General features: G+C 33.6%; 1 protein-coding gene across 1 annotated transcript in view; it reads left to right on the top strand.

Moving 5' to 3' along the window:
• LOC119591519 (sodium channel protein para-like) overlaps positions 1-637 on the top strand; it is a gene marked incomplete in the record, with an annotated part of 263,120 nt that overhangs the window by 175,572 nt on the left and 86,911 nt on the right.

Here is a 637-nt window from a genome sequence, read left to right as displayed (position 1 = left end):
GCTCTCATATTTACATATATCTATAGAATATCTCGTTCATCTGGAGCTAATAATAGAACCAGACTGAAACGTAGATATGTACTTATAGATCTTCGCCAATGTCGCAATTCAATGCATTTTTGTGTTGTTACTTTAAGACGAGAAAAGTTGGCACACGAAAAAAAACGAAAGATATTCTGATAATTTCTCTTTTTTTCTCTCCTTTTTTTTGGCTTTCTGACTCCAATTTTCTTGAGCCGGAGATTTTGAAAACAAAAAAAAATTATATATTTGTATGACACAAACTTCAGAATATCTTCACGTGAACGGGGCCGTTGCAAAGGATCCTTTCCTTTGTGATCAGTCTTGTTTGCACTCTGCCACTTGCGAAAAAAAACCGTCTTCAATATAGTCTGTATATTGTTAACAATGCCTGGTGTATGCTAGTATTACTCACAATTAACTTAAGATAATGACTGGACTTCGATAACTTGGTTTATTGGACACAAACTTATCTTTTCAGTTCAACTTCTTCAATTCGTAGGTTTGATGCATATTGTTCACACTGAATGTTAAGAAGGAAAATTTTGCTCAGTGCAGAGTTTGCTATACCATCATTCATCAAAGATAATTACTGATAATTACGATTTGTCTCATT

The sequence above is a fragment of the Penaeus monodon genome, chromosome 28 (assembly GCF_015228065.2).
Source record: "Penaeus monodon isolate SGIC_2016 chromosome 28, NSTDA_Pmon_1, whole genome shotgun sequence".
Classification (NCBI taxonomy): Eukaryota; Metazoa; Arthropoda; class Malacostraca; order Decapoda; family Penaeidae; genus Penaeus; species Penaeus monodon.
Note: the sequence above shows the minus strand (reverse complement) of the source record. Positions and strands in the feature narration are given on the sequence as shown.